At 41.0% G+C, this 21,462-nt stretch overlaps 1 protein-coding gene and 1 long non-coding RNA gene across 4 annotated transcripts in view; one reads left to right on the forward strand and one right to left on the reverse strand.

Moving 5' to 3' along the window:
* The window catches only part of LOC132391180 (uncharacterized), a 1,045,680-nt gene that overhangs the window by 24,167 nt on the left and 1,000,051 nt on the right, over nt 1-21,462 (reverse strand). The gene's annotated exons all lie outside the window — the stretch shown is intronic.
* LOC132391182 (uncharacterized) overlaps nt 1-21,462 on the forward strand; it is a 56,675-nt gene that overhangs the window by 1,202 nt on the left and 34,011 nt on the right. For all 3 annotated transcript variants that reach the window (XR_009511110.1, XR_009511112.1, XR_009511111.1), the window contains exon 2: nt 13,971-14,053. This is a non-coding gene — a long non-coding RNA (uncharacterized LOC132391182). The remainder of the gene's footprint in view (nt 1-13,970; nt 14,054-21,462) is intronic.

The following is a 21,462-nucleotide window of genomic DNA, read 5'->3' on the forward strand; positions in this document are numbered from 1 at the left end:
CTGAGATCCACTCCTTGAACTCATTACTACAGATTGGGAAGAAATCACAATGGACAAAACAGTGTGAGCTGGCTTTCAGAAAAGTAAAGGAAATGGTGACATTGACACTGTACTCACACATTATGATTCACGTTACGGTATATGTGCAGTCATGTCAGATGTTGTGAGTGATGTAAGTGAACGCCCCATAGCCTTTACATCACATTCCCTTACTGCTGCAGAGAAAAACATTAGAACATTTAGAGAGTTTTTGACAAGAACAGGCGAATTGGCCCAAAGAAGCTTGCCAAATTCCTTTTCACATAGTGTCTTGAAGAAACTTTCAAGTTTAGATTTGAAAGTCTCCAAGGTACAGATCTCAACTACACAGCTAGGTAGTTTGTTTCATGTGTCCACAATTGGCTGTGTAAAGAAATGCTTCCCGGTGTCAGCCTGAAATCTCCCTTTAACCAGTCTCCACCTATGGCCCTGTGTCCTCATTGATGGATTAGTTTTGAAGTAGCAGGTGGCATCCATTTTCTTTATACCCTTCATGATTTTGAACACTTCTATCATGTCTCCTCTCATTTTAGGTCTACTTAGGCTAAAAAGATTTAATTCTTTCAATCTTTCTTCATAGTTCATACCCTGCAGACCTCATCGCTCTTCTCTGAACTATCTCCAGAGCCTTCGCATCCTTCCCAAATCATGGGGACAAAAATTGTATACAGTACTCAAGGTGTGGCCTCACAATTGCATTATGTGGCTATCTGAGAGCCTATCAAATGACTCCATCATATTAGCTCCCACGACCACACCTGGCAGGGCATTCCTGATACCCACAACTCTCTGTTTAAAATAACTTGTCGCGCATGTCTTTGAACTTATCCCCCTCACCTTAAACGTATCGCTCTAGTATGAGACATCTCGACTCTGGGATGTCTATCTGTGCCTCGCTTAATCTTATAAACTCTTGTCAGGTCTCTCTTCAGCCTGTGCTGCTCCAGAGAAACCCAACCCAAATTTGTGCAATCTCGCCTTATATTGTCTAATCCAGACAGCAACCCAGTAGACCTATTATGCACCTTCTCCAAAACCTCCATCCACTTGCTGTGGTAGGGTGACCAGTCATGAATGCATTCTCCTCCAGGAAATAAATCACCCTTTTGCCTTTGCATTAAAATTCTAATGCATTCTCTTTATGAAGGCGCAACTTCTTCTCCAGCCTCCATGGCCTTTGCAATCAAATAACTTGCATTCCTGCTTTACTCAACTGACTTCTAGGCACCAAGAGATTTACTTCAAAGAGTAATAGAGATACAGGGCACCACAGCACAGAAACAGGGCCTTCGGCCCATTTAGTCCATGCAAAACTGTTATTCTGCCTAGTCCCATTGATCCACAGTTGGACCATAGTCCTGCAAACTCCTCCCATCCATGTACTTATCCAAACCTGTCTTAAATATTACAACCAAACCTTCATCCATCACAACCACTAGCAGTTCATTCCACAGTCACACTGTCCTCTGAGTGAAGGTCCCCTTCATGCTCTGATTAAATATTTCACCTTTCATCCTTAACCCATGACCTCTAGCTCCAGCCTCACCCAGCTTCAATGGAGAAAGCCTGTTGGCATTTACTCTACTTAATTTACATCTACTCTACTTAATTTTGTATACTTCTGTCAAATCTCCCCTCATTCTCCAAAACTCCAGGGGAAAAGTTCAAAGTACATCTATTATCAAAGTGCATATATGTCACCATATACAGCCCTGAGAGCCATTTTCCTGTGGACATACTCAATAAATCCATAATAGAATAATAACCATAATAGAATCAACTGGGTGTTCAACCAGTGTTCAAAAGACAACAAACTGTGAATTCAAAAAGAAGGAAACAATACATAAGCAACAAGTATTGAGAACACAAGATGAAGAATCCTTGAAAGTGAGTCCATAGGTTGTGGGAACAGTTCAGTGATGGGGCAAGTAAAAGTTGAGAGAAGTTATCCCCTTTGTTTCAAGAGCCTGATGGTTGAGAGGTAGTAACTGATCCTGAACCCGGTAGCGGGAAGAGAGCATGTCCTGGGTAGTGGGAATTCCTGATAATGGATGATGCTTTCCTGCGACAATGAATGCTTGGTCTAGATGTGCTCAGTGGGGGGGAGGGGGGGGAGGGAGGGCTTTACCTTTACAGGATCATATCCACCTCTTTTTGTAGCATTTTCCATTCAAGGGCAATGATGTTCCACACCAGGCTGTAATGCAACCAGCCAATATACTCTCCACTACACATTCATATCTATCTGTCAAAGTTTTAAATGTCACAATCTCCTAAGGAAGTAGAGGCGCTGCCTTGCTTTCTTCATAATTGCACCTACATGCTGTTTCAACCTATAATTCAGGACTAAGTACTGGCAAAATCCTTGTAAATTTTCTCTGTACTCTTTGAATATTATTGATATCTTTCCTGTAAGGTAAACATCAGTGGAAAGGGAAACAACAACTAACATTTCAGGAGTGAGAGCCTTCAGAATTCTAATGAATGCTCCTGAAAATGATGCATTAACTGTTTTTATTTCCACAAGGGCTGAGTGTTCCCAGCATTTCCTGTTTTTATTTCAGATTTCCAGCGCCCGTTGTGTTTGGTTTACATTTAAAAATCTTTGTTCTCATTTAAGAAACTTGTCCCACCTTGTCATCCTACCTAATTTACTCCTTCCCTTTCTCCTATAGTCCACTCTCCTCTCCATCCCTTTATCTTTCCTCCCAACTTCGCTTCACCTATCACCTTCTAGCAATCCTCCTCCATCCCCCCCCCCCCCCCACCTTTTTATTCTGGCATCTTTCCCCTTCCTTTCTCAGTCCTGAAGAAGGATCTCAGCACAAAACATCAAGTGTTTGTTCATTTCCATAGATGGTGCCTGACCTGCTGAGTCAATTGCTCTTCTACATTCGATCTGGTTTTGAACGTTTTTCTGTGATCCACCTATATACCTATATTCACCTTTCTGATTACAGGAATTCTCTTGTAATAAACCAATGCTTCACTGTTTTTTGTTTAGTAAATTCATCTGTGTATAAATCATCAGAAAATGTGTGTGGTATCAGAATTTAGCCATGATTCACTATAACTAAAAGAAACAAATAACCTAAACTGATAGAATGTAATCAGCTAGAAAACATGAAAATTGGAAAAAAAATGCCAACTCACACACTGTGCGGAGTGGCTAGGTTTGTGAGACACGCACAACATGCTGGAGAGGAGAGTGGACCATAACAGAAAGGGAAGGAGGAGAGGATCAGGGGGGAGGTGATAGGCAGGCAAGTAGAGGTAGGAGACCATAGTGGAGAGTAGAAGAAGAGGGGAGTGGGAGAGAATTTTTTTTACCGGAAGGAGAAATTAGTATTCATGCCATCAGGTTGGAGAGTACCCAGATGGAATACTGTATAAGGTGTTGCTTCTCCACCCTGAGGATGATTTTATCATGATACAAGAGGAGGTCATGGATCAACATATCAGAACAGGAACGTCTAGCCACCGAGAAATTCTGCTTTTGGCGGATGGAGCAGAAGTGCTCAATCAAGTGTTCCCCAATTTACGACATCTTGCCAATGTAGACATGACCATATCGGGAGCACCGGGCACAGTAGACCACCCCAGCAGATTCGCAAGTGAAGTGTTGCCTCCCTTGGAAGGACTATGGGGCCTTGGATGGAGGTGAGGAAGGAGGTGAATAGACAAGTATGGCCTTAGGCTACTTGCAGGGATAAGTTCTGAGAGGTAGTGGGGAGGGATGACTGGACAAGAGAATCACGGAGGGAGAAACCTCTGCAGAAAGGGGAACAGGGTGGAGATGTGTTTAGTGGTAGGAACCCTTTGGCGATATTTGTGGAGAATGATGTGTTGGATCCAGAGGGTCATGAGGTGTTAGGTAAGGACAAGAGGACTCTATCACAATTAAGGTGGCATGATTCTCACCCTTGATTCCCTTGTCCATTCGCAGATGAGGCAGCACTCCACCTGCGAATCTAATGTGTTCGGTGGTCCTGATACTGCCTCCACTACTTTGATGAGATCCCCTGTTAGTTGGTCAAGCTCCTTGCTCTGTCTGCTGAGAGTGGAACTTACTGCTGGCCAAACACTTTAGTTTTCTTTGCCATTCCAGTTCGGACATGTCGGTCCAGAGCTTCATCTTGTGTCAAGATGATGCCATCTTCTGGGTGGAGGAGCAACACCTTATATTCTGGGTAGACTCCAACCTGATGGCATGAGAATTGATTTCTCTTTAAGGTAAATAAAAGTTCACTCCTGCTCCTTTTATTTCCCACTCTAACCCCTTACCTCTTCTTAGCTGCCCTCCATCTCCCCCTGGGTTTCCTCCTCCTTCCCTTTCTCCTGTAGTCCACTCTCCTCTCCATCCCTTTATCTTTCCTCCCAACTTCGCTTCACCTATCACCTTCTAGCAATCCTCCTCCATCCCCCCCCCCCACCTTTTTATTCTGGCATCTTTCCCCTTCCTTTCTCAGTCCTGAAGAAGGATCTCAGCACAAAACATCAAGTGTTTGTTCATTTCCATAGATGGTGCCTGACCTGCTGAGTTCCTCCAGCATTTTGTGTCTGTTGCTTTGGATTTAAAAGTATCTGCAGAATTTTTTGTGTTTAAGTTTATGGGAGCTTGAGGAGAAGTACCATTCAAGAATGCCAAAATGAGAACTGATTGTCATGCAAAAGTAAAAGTGACAGAAGGTGGTAATGCTCTAGCTCCTTAAGGCACGTTTACTTGTTTTAAGTTCGAAGATTCGATAAAGTGAAAAAAAGATGTTTGGTGCTGTAGGGGAGATAAAACGCTTTAGTGGGTCCAGTATATGACAGGAGAACACTTAAGGGTGTTGCACATCATCAGCCCACAATTTTCTGACTCTAAAATTTCACTGACTGTCATATTACATTAGGAGCTGGTGAATGGACCTCACATTAATTGAATGAAAAAGTGAGCAATACTCTCAGAACATTAAACTATGAAAAGCTACAATAAACTTTCTAACAGAATCTTCCAGGCAGATTTCTAAGCATAAATTGTAACTAGGTGGCACTGCCCTGTTATAATTCCAATGACTGAGTTCAGTCCTGACCTCTTGTGATGCCTGTGGTGGAGTCTGCCAATACTTCAGCCTTCTCCCACTTAACAAAGGTGTGCCATTTGATAGATTATTCAGTCACCAAGTGAAGGCAGTTGGCAGCAGAATCAGGATGAAGCTGATCAAGTTCAAGTTTATTGTTATTCAACCAATACATGTATACCGTCAAATGAAACAATGTTCCTGCAGACCAAGATGGACCACATAGTACGTATAACTCACACATAACAATAAAGTGATTTACCACAAAAAATTAACAAATAATAAGGTGCATTTATGACAGGTTAAAATGCAAGCAATACTGCCACTTCATACGTGACGAGACCTGGGTGGTGGCAGGCAGTTCAGTAGTCTCACAGCCTGGGGGAAGAAGCTGTTTCCCATCCTAACAGTCCCTGTCCTAATGCACTGGGACCTCTTGCCTGATGGTAAGGAGTCAAAGAGATTGCTGGATGGATGGGAGGGATCATTGGCATGCTAAGGACCCTGCTTGCAAAATGAGAAATATCTCTAATTGGTGGAAGGGACACCTCGATGATCCTCTCAGCAGACTACACAATACTTTGTAGGCACTCGTGGTCTGATACTTTGTAATTCCCATACTAAATGGTGTTATTTTCTGTTATTGTGTTTTTTTCTAGTGTGCTGCATCAGATCCAGAGTAACAATTATTTTGTTCTCCCTTACACTTGTGCACTGGAAATGACGTTAAGCAATCTTGATGCCGCCAGCCAGAACACTCTCGACGGTGCTCTTGTAAAAATTGGTTAGAATGGTTTGGATGGGGGGGGGGGGGGTGAGCCTCGATCATCTCTGTCTCCCCAGGAAATGGACATGCTGCTGTGTTTTTTCTTGGTGTTGAGGAACCAGGTGAAGTCGCCTGTTATGTGCATCTGGGAGAGATGTAGTTACAGTGAAATGAGGGAGAATAAGATTGTTCCAAGAGCTGGCATAAATCCAATGGGCCAAATGGCTTTATATCGTAAGAAAACGTGCATAGAAATTGCATATTAAGCAAGAATAACTAATCTCACTCCTGTCCTTCATTCTCTTGATTTTTGGCGTGAAGATCCAACCCCTACTTCTATGTGGTTTTAACGAGTGCAGTGATTCCTTTCGGGGCTGGTACTGCCTCCCGAGGGGGCATAAGGGGAAATAGATGCTGTTGGGGATGGTCAAGAATCTTGGGAGGAGGCAGTAAGCAGCATCCTAACTTGAGGCACCAGACCTGATTGACTATTAGTAGAGTATGCACTTCCAATAAAAAGGATGAGGCACTGGAGCACAGGAGAACCCACAGCTCTGCAGGTGGTGAGCACTCGTCGTCGCAACACATCTGAAACTCTAATCTCCTCTGATCCTACCAACCAAACAGACATTACTAGGGTTGTATAAATTAGCAACTGGGATTCCCAACAGTTCCCCTTGAGTCACAGTACGGAACAAGTTCATGCAATTTAACAGTTGATAAGTCAAGTACACCCTCTCAACTTTCTCTGCAGATCTATGAAAAACAGGTCTCGCAATGATACAGCGCTGGTCAGAACCAAATGGTAAAATAGAACCAATCAGTGAACCTGCCAACCCTGAGGATTCCTTTTGATGTGACCTCAAAGTGACCTCGGCTTCATATATGCAGTCAAGAACCAACTCAGGGAGTATGAGACCTTACATGATTGGTTAATCGTGCTAACTGGAATAGTATAAATGTAGCTTGCCAAACACCAGCTCTGTTCCGACTAACATTCAGATTCCAGTCTGAATCCTCGTCAACATAATTCCTGCTGTTGTGATCATCTTCATCTTGTTGGTCCTTTGTGCGCTGCTACCATCATTACATCCGTGTTAACGTGCTGCCGCCATCAATATCTGAGAGGCATTCCCAGCTTGTGTTAATTTCTTATTTTAATTTAGCCCTGTTAATGATGGATAAATATGTACGGCGCGATCTCTACAAGTCTGAAAGCAGTGAAGCCTTGAATTCTAATCCTGCCAAGAAACATAAACTACAGAAAGTTCATCAATACAATGTTACATACCTGGAGTATGGTTTTATTCCATTCCTGTCAGATCAGTGATGCCCCCAGGTGTCTTATTTGTAATATTGTACTGTCTAATGAAGCCATGAAACCATCAAGACTTCAGAAACATTTCCATAATAGACACCCTGGAAAGGCTACTAATGGTATTACACAGTTCCAGAAGATAGAAGAAGCATTTGAAAAGCCTTGCACACTTGAGTCATTTGCCAAGGAAGCTAAAGATTACCTTGATAGTGGCCTCATTGCTTCATATAACATTTCCAAAATGATAGCAAGTCTGGAAAATCTCATACAATTGGTGAAAGATTAATAATGCCTGCTGTATCAGGAGTGCTCTCCACTGTTCTCAAAATGGATGCCAATATTTTACAATCAATTCCTCTGGGAAATAACTGTAGCTTATTGTATTGACGAATTGAGTGAAGATATTGAGTATCAACTCTGCACAGAGCTACAAAAAACAGAATTTGAGATACAACTGGATGAGTTAAATGTTCGAGCCAATGTGGCATCGTTAATGGCATATGTAAAAATAGAAAAGTTTAGGAAAAGATTCTCTTTTGTAAAAAGTTAAAAACAAATATCAAAGGAGAATCATTCTATAATGAGCTCAAAATGTATACTGAGCACAAAAGTATTCCAATTAAGATCATGATTTCTTGTGCAACAGATGGAACACCATATATGACTGGTCACCACACTGGTTTAGTGGCATTTATGATTAAAGAAATTCCAAGTCTGATTACAATCCATCATGTAATTCATTGTCAACATCTCAAAACCAAAAACCTCAGCCAGCAATTTTTTTTTCAAACATGACTCTTGTAATAACTGGTATCAACAGAATTAAAGCTCATGCATTAAATAGCAGAATACTTCACCAGTTATGCCAAGATAATGATAAAGAGTTTGAATGCTTGTTTCTTCACATTGAAGTGCATTGGCTGCCAAAAGGCTGCTGCTTAAAACATTTCTTTGATCTTTTTGACACCGGTTGAATTTTTGCTCAAAGTTGACAAGAGCTTGGGAAACAAGATTGAACCTCTATGTGGATATGTTGCATCCGTAGCTGATCTGTATGACAAAATGAGAACTTAAATATGAAACTGCAAGGTGAGAATTTCAATTTAATCCAATCAAAGAGTGCAGTGAACACTTTTATCTGAGAATTGGAAATACGTAAGCAAAACATTGAGAGAAGAATGTCTTCACAGTTTCCCTGCATGGAAAGTATGGCACTCTTTTTCACAAACAGTGATTTGCAAGAGTACTGCTTACACCTGCAGTCACTGAAGGATGTTCAGAATTGATGCAAGGATTTGAACCATCTGGAAATTCCAGATTGGATAATTAACCCATTTCTTTGCAAGGTGGAAGAACAGGAAGAGAGCTTGCAAGAAGAAATTATTGGAATTCAGAATTATGAAGAAGCAAAAATGCTTCTCAAAAATGTCGGCTTTTGTGGTATGTGGCTACACTGTCGTACGGTTTCCTGGTCTTTGGAGAAGAGCCAAACTGCTCTTCTTTGCATTTCCATCCCCCTACCTTATTGAAAGAGGCTTCAGTGCAGTGAACTACATCCTCACAAAAAACAGAAACCGCTTGGACAATGTTACACGTGGTGATTTAATGCTTTTGCTGTCTCAACTTGAACCAGATATTTCAACTCTTACTAAAAACCATCAAGCTCAAGGATCACAATGATATTGAAGCTGCTGTATAGTGCACAGGTACTCTGTAAGCTAGGTTTAAAGACAAATAAAAAATTAAAGCAGAATCATTTTTCTCATGTTAGCATATGGTAGACATGTTTTTACACTATGGGGGTGCCAGTAAGTATATTGTGCTTAAGAGGGGTGTTACCAATGTATTGGTATGAAGATGTTTAGTCGGGGAAGGGGGCATTGGCAAGTATGAAAGTTCAGCTAAAAATGGTTGGGAAACAGATCTAGTGTAGATGGATCCAAAACACAGCATATTATCGTTGTAGCTCTAATTTAGTATAAGGATGTCCAATGTGTGGATTGCAGCCATTTAATGCCCATTTCATGTTGTCCTAAGAGGATCTTGGCAGATGTTCATTAGGGTGTTAAATGTAACAAATGAAAAGTACATCAAAATAGAGCTGATGTCGTTGGGGGTATGCTTCATTGTAGTCATGTGTCATCAAATGTGTCCTTACGTTTTTTTGACAAGTTTTATTTTAAACAGAGAAAAAAAACATTTAAGAATCTGTTAAGCACATGGATATGCAGGGACTGGATGGATATAGAGAACTTGGCATCATGTTCAGCACAGACATTTTGTGCAGAAGGGCCTGTTTCTGTGCTATACTGTTTCATGCTTTGTGCTCTTTTTCTAAATGCCGATTAACCATTTTAAAGAATAGCATTTTGATATTTACAGAAATGCAGCAATGTTCTTTTCATCTTCCTGAAAGGAAACTCCGCAATGGTATTCAAGTGTTAATAAATGGCATGGAAACCACTTAGTTTAAATGTGCACCATGACAGATGCAAATGAGAACCAACTAATGAAAATTATAATAGCTTTCAAACTGAATTATACACTAAATACTTCCATGTTATTCATCCATTGAGAACAGATAATTGACATAAACAAATTCGTCTTGCAGTTAGGGAAAATTCTTTTAAAAAATGGAGGGAGTTAATCTTTTCTATTAATTAATTAATACTAAGGAGAAAACTGGAAAGTTTCAATTTGGTTGCAATGCCTCTAAGGCTCAAGTATCCGATCTGCCTTTCAGTTGGGATGTGCTCTGTACCAACAGTGTGCCAATACATAAAAAAATGAACCCAGTATCTAAAAACTGACTTGGAGTGAAAATGTTAATATTACATCGTAAATTAGATTATGTGTGTCATTGCTGTCCTACAACTTTGACACAGAGGAAATTCATCATATGAATTCTGAAATTGTTTTTAGATTTTATTAATTGATCATAAATAGTGTTGTAGAGAATCAGTGAATGTACTCATAAAGAATGTAATGATCTTTAGCTGTTTTTGCTGGATAACTTAATGCACCAACATTGAGGGCAAATGCTATCACTAATAATTGCTTTTAAAATTGCTACAAACTCTGAGAAGTTGTTAATGATTTTTCTGTCTAATAAAATTTTAAGTTTCATATAATTGTGTTTTACGTAGTGTATTGGTAATAGTCGATTGCCCACAGTACTAATCACAATAATCTAGTCTTTAAAAACATTTTTCTTTGAAGTGCACATTATTAAAAACATTATTAATTTTTGAAGACAGAAAACACACTGAATTCCTTTTACGGGCTATTGTTCATTGTATGACCATGCCCAGATACTAGCTGTGTGAACAAATCACAAAGAGAGAAATCTGCAGGTGCTGGAAATCTGAACAACACACACAAAATGCTGGAGGAACTCAGCAGGCCAGGCAACATCTATGGAAAAGAGTACAGTTGATGTTTTAGGCCGAAACCCTTCAGCAGGACTGGAGAAAAAAAGCTCCTCTCATTCCACTGATCTCCCTCTGGACACTTATCTTTGCAAGCGGATGCTTTCCACAGGGATCGCTCCCTACACGACCCCCTTGTTCATTTGTCCCCCCCACTGATCTCCCTCCTGGCACTTACCCTTGCAGGCAGAACAACTGCTTGACCTTCCCCTACACCTCCTCCCTCATTACTATTCAGAGCCCCAAACAGTCCTTCCAGGTGAGGTGACACTTCACCCGTGAGCCTGTTGGGGTGTTTGGTGCTCCCAGTGTGGCCTCTTGTAAATTGGTAAGACCCAACATTTGGAGACTGCTTCGCCGAGCATCTACGCTCTGTATGCCAGAAAAAACAGGACCTCCCAGTGGCCACTCACTTTAATACCACTTCCCATTCCCATTCCAATATGTCCATCCATGGTCTCTTCCACTGTTGGGATAAGGCCACTCTTAGGTTGGAGGAACAACACCTTATACTCCATTTGGGTAGCCTCCAACCTGATGACATGAACATCGATTTCTCAAACTTACAGCCTCCCCCCCTTCACCATTTCCTATCCCCTTGTCCCTCTCTCATGTTATGTCCTTGCCCATCCATCGCCTCCCTCTGGTGCTCCTCCCCCTTATTTCTTTCTACCATGGTCTTCTGTCTCTTTCACCAATCAACTTCTTAGCTCTTTGCTTCATCCCTCCCCCTCCAAGCTTCACCTATCACCTGGTGTTTCCCTCTCAATGGACCATGAACCCATGAATTCTACCTCACTATTTTTTTTGCCAATCCAAACTGACTGAGGTCTCCAATTGAGGAAATTGAGGATCCAGTTACACAAGGAGGTCTTGAAATGTATTGATTAGTTTTGAGGGGATGACAGTATGGAATACCCAGCTGTAGTCAATGAAGAGAATCTTGATGTGTGTATCTTTGCTACCCAGAGTTCCAGGATTGTGTGAAGAGCTAATGAAATGGCATCTGTTGTGCTGGTTAGCAATTTGGAGTGGATCCAAGTTGCTTCTCAGGCAGGATTTGATATGTTTCATCACCAACTTTACAAAACATTTCATCACAGTGGATGTATGTGCTGCTGGACAATAGTCATTGAGACATTTTACTACCTTCGTTTTAAGCACTGGCATAATTGAAGTCTGCTGGAAGCAGGTGTGTACCTCAAATTGCCAAAGTGAGAGGTTAAAGATATCGATGAACACCAACCGGTTGATCAGCACAGGTCTTCAGTACGTGGTCAGGTGCCCCATCCAGGCAGCTGCTTTCTGTGAGTTTACCCTCTTGAAGGATACTCTCACATTAGCCTCAGAGACTGAAATCACAGGGTCATTGGGGTGTGGAAGTTTATGAAGGTTTCCCCATGTTTTATGGTCAAAGCAAACATAGAAAACATTGAGTTCACCTGGGAGCGAAGCCTCTCCTATGTTGCTTGGTTTCACTTCGTAAGCGGTCCAGCCAGTTGATCAGCATAGGTCTTTAGCATTCGACCAGATACCCCATCTGGGCTAGTTGCTTTCTGTGAGTTCACTCTCCTCAAGTCCTGCCACAGCTGTTGAGCATTCTTCAGTAATTTAAGTTTGTTCTGGAATTGCTGCTTCGCAGATGAAGTGGCTTTCTGGAGATCGTACATGGGCCTCATGTATCCTACTTGGTTGCCAGACCTGAATGTCACTGATCTGGCCCTCAGCAGATGGCAGATGTTTTGGTTCATCTAGGGCTTCTGGTTGGGGAAGACACTTGAATGATTTTGTTGGGACACACTCGTTTATGATAGTTTTTATGAAGTCTGTTTCATTTAGATCCTCTGATGAGTCCTTGAACACATCCCAGTCCACTGGCATGAAGCAATCTCGCTCTGCTGCCTCCCACAACTATTTCTTTGTTGTCCTTTGGAGCCTCGCTCTTCAGCCTTTGCCTGTGTGCAGTTAGGAGAAGGATAGTCAAATGGTCAGATTTCCTGAAATGCAGTCTAGGTACGGAACAGTGGGCACTGCCAATCATAGTATATCTGTGGTCATGTGTGCTGGGACCCCTGGAGCTGCAAGTTATATGTTGATGATAATTTGGCAGAGATTTCTTCAATCAAACCTGGCTGAAGTTTCTGGCAATGATTTAAAAGACTTTGGGGTCAGCTGTTTCTTGTTTGTTGATGGCAACACTCATTATCTCAAGTGTGATTAATATTGGCCTTTGGCGGTATGTAAACTGCAGTCAGGATCTCAGAGGAGAACTCTCTTGGTGAATAGAACTTAATTGTTAGATGTCCAAGGTTGGATGAACAAGACTGCTGCTTCCGAGTAGCACAAAGAAACACAAACCCCACCTTTTGCCTTTTCCAAATTAGCAGTCCAGTCCATCCTGTCCTCAGGTCTCACCAATGAATCCAGCGCGTTCATGTGAGCCATGTTTCCATGAAATACAGAATGCAGCAATTTTTCATATTCCTCCGATACAGCAATCTTGTCATTAGGTCTTCAGTTTTGTTCTCCAGTATGTACATTTGCTAACAAGATGCTGGGTAGGAGGAGTTTCATTCTGGCTGGGCATCCTCCCCCTTCCCTTTCTTTTTGGTCATGGTGATGTACCTTCACCCACTTACAGATGCCGCAGCTGCATGTTTGAGAGTTTTGTCTGCCAAGTCCTTCAGAAGATTGTGAAATCACTAGTTCATTAGGATGGTTCTAAAGTACACTACTTAAAGGGAAATTACAGGCTGCAGATTGCAGAGAGTGACTTCAGAAGGAGCATATATCAAGGCTTTGTTGCCGTGTTTCACCAGTCCCATATTGCCATGTATGTAGTAAGTTTGGGAATTTGTGATTTGATGATAACTTAAGTGGATTTGAAACAGTGCAGTATAAATGTCTTGGCTGTTTTAAGTAATTTGTAACGGTGGGAAGAGCACTGATCATATCTGTAGAGAATAATTTAAATAAAAACAAAAGCTTCTTGAAAAGTGTCTTATAAAGTCTAAATTCAAATACTAAATTGGGTCAGAATGATTGGAAAAAGTTAGTTCTTATACCCAGTCAAGAATTTAGTTATTCTTGTTTACTAATGCAATCTGTGCATTTATTGTCCATATCTGATTTCTCATGAGAAGGAGAATGTGAGTTTATTTAACTAATTCTAATGTTTTCCTCCTTCTGTGCAGAGTTGTAGCCAAGTGACTTATATTGTTCATGACCAACTTCCATTTTTCATGATTTCTATATTCTGTATGAATTTCACAACCTCTGAACCGGATACCAGCAAGCAATTCCTCAATAACAATACAAAAAAATTGACTCTTCTTATCTGGAACTGTCTCTTGCAGGCATAATTTCAAACAGAATGTGATCTTTCACTTGCTCAACCACTATGGCTTTAGCACTAGTCTATGAGAAAGCAGCCATTTCTGTAAGTATTCAATATGATTTCTCAAACTATTTTTAGCATCTAATATTTTTTGATGCATGATCATTTAAAAACTACTTTTGCATTTTTCTGCTGCTAAAATCTACAAATTGTACTGAAAACTGAAAATCCTACAAAAATATAATCACAGTTATTGCTTGATTAAAACTGAGTACCCAACATCCTTAAGCCACTGTAACAATAAGATATGTGATGGAACTAAGCTTTTGGCTAATTTGTAATTAACTGCAAAATCACATAACTTATTCACTATCCAATGAAATATTTTCTCTATCACTATACTCTTCGGTTCAGTATCATTAAAGGTTTATTGTATTTAAAATGATGTATTTGCTAACAGACATCAGATAGACAGCTCAAGGAATAAGAACGCCAGCTGGGCCTGTTACAATACATTTGGAGAGTGGTTAGAGATAGCAGAAGCCACACTGTATTAACTGGGGTTAAATGGTATAAAGATTTATTATATACATTTCTGGGTATTGCATTAAATATATCTAGTGATCCAGCTGTCCAGGATTAATGTGAATATTGCAAATATTAATTCAAACAAGAACCAGTCTTCAGTTCTTAATCTAAATTGTAAATTGCAAGCAGTCAACTGAAGTTAAAAGCACAAGCCAACCCACAGACTAAAAGATATGGTTTTCAAAATGGTGGCCATGACACATTTGCATCAGCCAAATGTTAAGACAATGGGGTTGTGTTAATTGGCCTGCAAAAATCCAGGCAACTATGGGTCTGATTAATTTGCACTATTATAAACAAGTTCAAGGAAGATTGTAAACCAGACTGATATGATCACTTAACACATCAAATAGCTGATCTATCAATGATGGCACCGGGGGCGGGGGGTGGGGGGTGAAGGTGAAACTTGTGTACTCAGTGGGTCAGATTGCACAAACACTAATTTTGGCCGCCTGACTCTCTGTCTTCAGAAGTTTTTAGAGTATCTGTGTCAATTATGTTATACCAACAGTTGTGTTTGAACATTGAGCAATATCTTTCATTGTAGATATGTAATTCAAAGGAAGCATTGTCAACCTGAAATATTGAAATAAATGATGTAATTGTAATTAATTAAATTTTATTGAATCACCTACTGTTATCTTTGATCTTAAGGGTATAAAAATGTGATGTACTATACTTTTGAGTTTGGAAAACTACCGTGAGGGTCCCAGATGAATGCCTGCTTGTTGTGATGAATAAAGACTATTATATCACTAGCCTCAGTGAATTCCCAATGATTTCGATCACAGTCACTACACCAACCTCTACCTGCCTTCTGGGCACATAATCCCAGAGGTTCACAAACACCTCAGAAGAAATTCCTACACACCTCAGTTTTAAATTACTTGCCCCTCATTTTGTAGTTATGGTGTTTGTGATTCTCCCAATAGAGAGAACATCTCAATATCTACCAGTCAAGCTCACTTAGGATTATGCATTTGAATAAACTTACCCCTCATTTTTCTAAACTGTGGAATACAGAGCCATTGGAAAGGGTACAGAGGAGATTTACCAGGATGCTGCCTGGTTTAGAGAGTATGCATTATGATCAGAGATTAGGGGAGCTAGGGCTTTACTCTTTTGAGAGAAGGAGGATGAGAGGAGACATGATAGAGTTATACAAGATATTAAGAGGAATAGATAGAGTGGATAGTCAGCGCCTCTTCCCCAGGGCACCACTGCTCAATACAAGAGGACATGGCTTTAAGGTAAGGGGAGAAATGTTCAAGGGGGATATTAGAGGACGGTTTTTTACATGTTGGTGCGTGGAATGAAGCTGCCTGAGTCATTGGTGGAGGCAGACACACTAGTGAAAGTTAAGAGACTACTAGACAGGTATATGGAGGAATTTAAGGTCGGGGGGGGTTATATGGGAGGCAGGGTTTAAGGGTTGGCACAACATTGTGGGCCGAAGGGCCTGAACTATGCTGTATTGTTCTATGTTCTATAAACTCAAGAGGTTTCGCAATGCAGCAGCAAATCATAAACAAGAAATTCAAACTGTCTATTGTCTTTTGATAAGAAAAAGATTATCATCCCAGGAATTAGCCTGATAAATCTATTTCAGACTGCCTCCAAGCTACTATATCCAGTGGACAAGTAATATAGATGTGTCTAGCAGCACCCCTTACTGTTTTGCAAAACTCCAATCACTTTACAATGCTGGTGCCTTCTTAACCCCTGGAACACCTACAGTAGATCCATCTGAATCTCATTCCTTTGCTGTTTCTCTTCATGTAGAAAACAATCAACTGTTTGATTCCTCTTACTCTGTAATTTCTGACATTAAACACTAGGTACTAAGTTTCATCAATCCATTTGCACAATCACCATGTCCTTATCACAAAATGCCCTCCCACCTGTAGTTGAATCATCAGCAAACTTGGAAACCTTATATTCTGTAACCTGCTCCAGGTTATTAATATAAATTGTAAAGAATAGTGGACCAAGTACTGATCCCTGGGGTACTCCACCAGTTACATCCCTCCAATCTGAGAAAGACCCATTCATTCCGCTCTTTGTTTTCTGTGTGATAGCTAACTTTTAGTCCAAATTAATACATTTTCTCCACTGTAATCTATGCATCAGCCTCTTATGCAGCGCTTTGTAAAATGCATTTTGGAAATTTAAGTAGACCACATTTACAGGCTGATTATTAACTCTACCTATCATATCCTCAAGGAGTTTGAGCAAATTTGTCAAACATGATTTACCTTTTATAAATCTATTACCTAAGTATAATTCTAAATGATTAATAATTTCCCCTTTGATTTCCTCATCTGGCTAACAATAGATGTTAAACTAAATTTATGCCTTCTGTCTCTCCACCAGCTCCTCAACCTTTTATGAACAAGAGTGTTTTCCAGTCTTCTAATATCCTCTCAGAATGTAGCAAGTGTTGAAACATTTCATCCATCAGTTCTCTGTAGCCACTGCTATTAAAGCCCTTGGTGCAAGCCATCAGATCTCAGCAACTTATCTACCTTTAGCCTTACAAATTTCTCTGATACTCTACCTCCTATGATTGGTATTTTTCACAAGTTCCTGCATGTTTTTTTAAAAATAGATTATCTTTTAATCTTCAGTCATACAGCCACAGAAATAATCTGTGCTGCCCTCTGTGTCCATGGCGGTCGTCCTGAATCTACCCACATTTAAAGGTTCATTTTATTATCAAAGTATGTACACAGAATACAACTCTCAGAATCGTCTTCTCCAGAAAGCCATGGTATACAGAAAAACCATGAAAGTCATTGAAAGAAAAGACATCAACTCCCCATCGCCAAAAAGAAAAAGAAACAAAACTTGCAAACCCCTAACACCCACCAACCCCTCCCTCGCACAAAAACTAACAGATCGCCCACCCAGACGCACGGTTAAAATGTCAAACCCCTAACCCCCAAGCCCTTCCCATGTAAAAAAAAGTAATAATAACATCAAACCCTCAACCTCTCTCACACACAAAAATCTAACAGATCACTCTCACGGAAAAACACCAACAAGTACGTCAGACCTCAAATCCCCAACCCGTCCCTCGCCCAAAAAGTAAATTATTGGCAACACGAAAGAAAACACAGCAAAACTGAAGGAGTAATATAAACTATTACACCAATAATCGCATATGTCTCGAAATTTCAAAAACATCCTCTGTCACTATCAAGGAGAGTGACAGCTCGAACTCAATCCTTTGGTGGGGAGCGACTGACGGCCTACAGCTGCTCAACCTCTGGCCTAACCTATGAAGAGTAACTGCTGACCTGCCCTCTTCCACATTCGCTTCAATGTTTCACTCTTCCTCGATGCTTCAGTCGGTGAGGAATGTCGTCGATCATGGATCCATACCCATCTCTGGTCTCCTGCTCGAGATAATGGTCTTCTCCAGGAATTTTCTCGGGGTTGGCAGAGGTCTAGGTCACTTGATTGAAATCCGAACTGTAAGTCATAGGCTCCAACTGTTTCCAAAGCACAATTAACATAAGAAGAATAGGTAAAGAGCACAGAAGAAGTGAAATAAATGACTATACGGAAGATGTTGCCCAATGAATCATTGTTCACTGGCGCCATCTTGACTGGTACAGAACAAATTAGGAAATTATTCCTATTTTCCCACATTCAGCCCAAATATTCCATGATGATTCAAATGCTCATAAAATTAGTTATTAAATGTTGTGGGAGTACCTGCCTCCATCATTTACAGAAACAGTAAATTTGTTAGGTGAACAAATTCTTCTTCAAATCCTCTCTAACATTTTAACCTTAAATTCATGCCCTGTTCTTGTAAGTGTCTCTGTCCAGAGGAGGAATTTCTTGTTACCTGAAATAAAAACAGCAAATCAAACACAGCAACATAGAAACCCTACAGTGCAATACAGACCCTTTGGCCCACAAAGATGTGCCGAACATTTCCCTACCTTAAAAATTACCTAGGGTTACCTGTAGCCCTCTATTTTTCTAAGCTCCATGCACCTATCCAGGAGTCTCACCTTATCGTATCTGCCTCCAACACCGTTGCTGGCAGCCCATTCCATGCACTCACCACTCTGAGTAAAAAACTTATCCCTGATATCTCTGTACCTGCTTCCAAGCACCTTAAAACTGTGCCCTCTCGTGCTAACCATTTCAGCCCTGGGAAAAAGCCTCTGACTATCCACACCGTCAATGCCTCTCATCATCTTATATACCTCTATCAGGTCACCTCTCATCATCCGTCACTCCAAGGAGAAAAGGTTGAGTTCACTCAACCTATTCTCATAAGGCATGCTCCCTAATCCAGGCAACATCCTTGTAAATCTCCTCTGCACCCTTTCTATGGTTTCCACATCCTTCCTGTAGTGAGGAGACCAGAAATGAGCACAGTACTCCAAGTGGGGTCTGACCCAGGCCCTATATAACTGCAACATTACCTCTCGGCTCCTAAACTCAATCCCACAATTGATGAAGGCCAATACACCATATGCCTTCTTAACCACAGAGTCAACCTGTGCAGCAGCTTTTAGTGTTCTGTGGACTCAGACCCCAAGATCCCTCTGATCCCCCTGATCCCCCACACTGCTGGAAAAGCTCAGCATATCACACTACACCTGTTGGAAAAGCAAAGTTGTGAAGCTTGTTAAGTTACAGAGAAGGAAGCGGAGGGGGTTGTCTCAGATGGATAAAACCATGTTGACCATGGGGATAAACTTCAAACAAGCTTACCTAGTCAATGAGTGGATAGAACAGTTAAGAGAGTGAGAATTTTGACCGTAGAAAGTAGGAGTTCTGAAACTTGAGCTGGAATTGCAAGGAGTTGTGGATACAGTCCGGCACATCACAGAAACTAGCAACCCCTCCATGGACTCTTTCCACATGTCCTACTGCCTTGAAAGGAAAGAGTATAATCAAAGCCTCACCCACGCTAGATATTCTCCTCTTCTGCCTCCTGTCAGGCAGAAGAAGCAAAATCCCAAAAAGCACGTACCACCAGGCTCAAGGACAATTTCTATCCCACTGTTATAAGACTAATGAATGGTCCCAAGATGGATTCTTGACCTCTTAATCCACCTTGCTATTGCCTTGCCTTGTCCACTTGCACTACATTTTCTCTATAGATCTAACACTTTATTCCATATTTTGTTATTGTTTTCCCTTGTCCTACCTCAATGCACTGCTGTGGTGGCATGACCTGTATGGATATGGACAGCATACAGAACAAAATTTTTCACTACACTTCTGTATATCTGACAATAATAAACCAATTTATCATCTTGAACTTGAATGCAGAGCAGGGAAACATGCCCAGCAGAAATAAAAATAGAAAAAGGCAAGCTGAGCCAATGTAACAGATGAATGATTGATAGAGATGAGAAAAATCAATTCACCTGAAGTTGTGGAATTTACTATTAAGTCTACATAGCTACAACATGCCCAAAAAGAGGATGAATTACTGTCCTTCAAGTTTGTGTTGAGCCTCTTTGTAACAGTGCAGGATGTCAAAGACGAGAAAATCAATATCACTCCACTCTTTAAGAAGTTACTCCACTCTTTCAGAAGCAAATGTCATTCCACTCTTTAAGGGAGGAAATTATAGGCCAGTTAGCCTAATCTCAATGGTTGGGGATGTGTTGGAGTCTATTATTAAGGATGAGATTTCAAGGTATTGGGGACTAATGATAAAATAAGTCAAAGCCACCATGGTTTCTGTTCAAGGGAAATTTTGCCTGACAAATCTAGAGTTAGAGTTCATCAAGGAAGTTAACAAGAGTGGACAACGGAGAGCCAGTGGGTGTCATTTACTTGTATTTTCAGAAGGCATTTGATAAGGTGCCAGACATGAAGCTGCTTAACAAGACAAAAGCCAGTGGCATTACATGAAAGATACTGGCGTGGACAGCAGAATGGCTGACAGACAGGAGGCAGCAAGTGGGAATAAAAGGGGCCTTTTCTGACTGGCTGCCAGTGACTAGTGGTGTTCCTCAGGGTCTGTATTGGGACCGCAACTTTTCACATTGTCAATGATTAGGATAATGGAATTGATTGCTTTGTGGCAAAGTTTGTGGATGATACGAAGATAGGTGGAGGGGTAGATAGTGCTGAGGAAGCAATGTGATTACAGCAGAAATTAGACAAATTGGAAGAATGGGCAAAAAGTGGAAGATGGAATACAGTGTTGGGAAATGTATGATAATGCATTTCAGTAAAAGGAACAATAGTGCAGATTATTATCTAAGTGAGGAGAAGGTTCAAACATCAGAATTACAGAGGGACTTAGGAGTTCTTGTGCGCGACTCCCAGAGGGTTAATTTATAGGTTGAGTCTGTGGTAAAGAAGGCAAATGCAATATTGGCACTTATTTCAAGGGGAATAGAATATAAACGTAAGGAGATAACACTGAGCATTTATAAGACGTTAGTCAGGCCGCACTTGGAGTATTGCCAACAGTTTGGGGCCCCATCTCTCTGCAGCACGTGTTGCCATTGGAAAGAGTCCAGAAAAGTTTCACAAGGTTGATTCCGGGAATGAAGGAGTTAACATATGAGGAGCGTTTGACAGCTTTGTGCCTGTACTCACGGAAACTTAGAAGAATGTGGAGAAGTCTCATTGAAACCTATCGAATGTTGAAAGAAATAGATAGGGTGGATGTGGTGAGGATGTTTCCGAAGATGGGGGTATCCAGAACTAGAGGGCACAGCTTCAAAATTGATGGGTGACCCTTTAGAACAGAGGTAAGGAGGAATTTCTTTTAGCCAGTGAGTAGTAAATCTGTGGAATGCTCTGCCATAGACTGCAGAGGAGGCCAAGTCCATGGTATACATAAGGCGGAAGTTGATCATTTCCTGATCGGTCAGGGCATCAAAGGCGAGAAGGCAAGTGTATGGGGTTGACTGGGATCAAGGATCAGCCAT

The sequence above is a fragment of the Hypanus sabinus genome, chromosome 3 (genome assembly GCF_030144855.1).
Source record: "Hypanus sabinus isolate sHypSab1 chromosome 3, sHypSab1.hap1, whole genome shotgun sequence".
NCBI lineage: Eukaryota > Metazoa > Chordata > Chondrichthyes > Myliobatiformes > Dasyatidae > Hypanus > Hypanus sabinus.